At 39.8% G+C, this 430-nt stretch overlaps 1 non-coding gene across 1 annotated transcript; it reads right to left on the minus strand.

Annotated features, from left to right (window-relative positions):
* Positions 1-62: 62 nt before the first annotated feature.
* Positions 63-170, minus strand: LOC127743152 (small nucleolar RNA R71). The gene has a single exon (XR_008004479.1). It is a non-coding gene; the product is annotated as a small nucleolar RNA R71 (small nucleolar RNA).
* Positions 171-430: the final 260 nt, after the last annotated feature.

A 430-nucleotide genomic window follows, 5' to 3' on the forward strand; every position in this document is an offset into this window, starting at 1 on the left:
ACTCTTGGGAAAAGCTAGTCAATGCCTTCTTGGTAAAGTTCTTTCCACCTCAAAAATTGAGTAAGCTTAGAGTGGAAGTCCAAACCTTCAGACAGAAGGAAGGAGAATCCCTCTATGAAGCTTGGGAAAGATACAAACAATTAATCATAAAGTGTCCCTCTGATATGCTTTCTGAATGGAGCATCATAGGTATTTTCTATGATGGTCTCTCTGAACTGTCCAAGATGTCTTTGGATAGCTCTGCTGGAGGATCTCTTCATCTGAAGAAGACGCCTACAAAAGCTCAAGAGCTGCTTGAAATGGTTGCAAATAACCAATTCATGTACACTTCTGAAAGGAATCCTGTGAACAATGGGACTAATCAGAAGAAAGGAGTTCTTGAGATTGACACTCTGAATGCCATATTGGCTCAAAATAAAATATTGACCCA

Source organism: Arachis duranensis, chromosome 1, assembly GCF_000817695.3.
Source record: "Arachis duranensis cultivar V14167 chromosome 1, aradu.V14167.gnm2.J7QH, whole genome shotgun sequence".
In the NCBI taxonomy this organism is placed as follows: Eukaryota; Viridiplantae; Streptophyta; class Magnoliopsida; order Fabales; family Fabaceae; genus Arachis; species Arachis duranensis.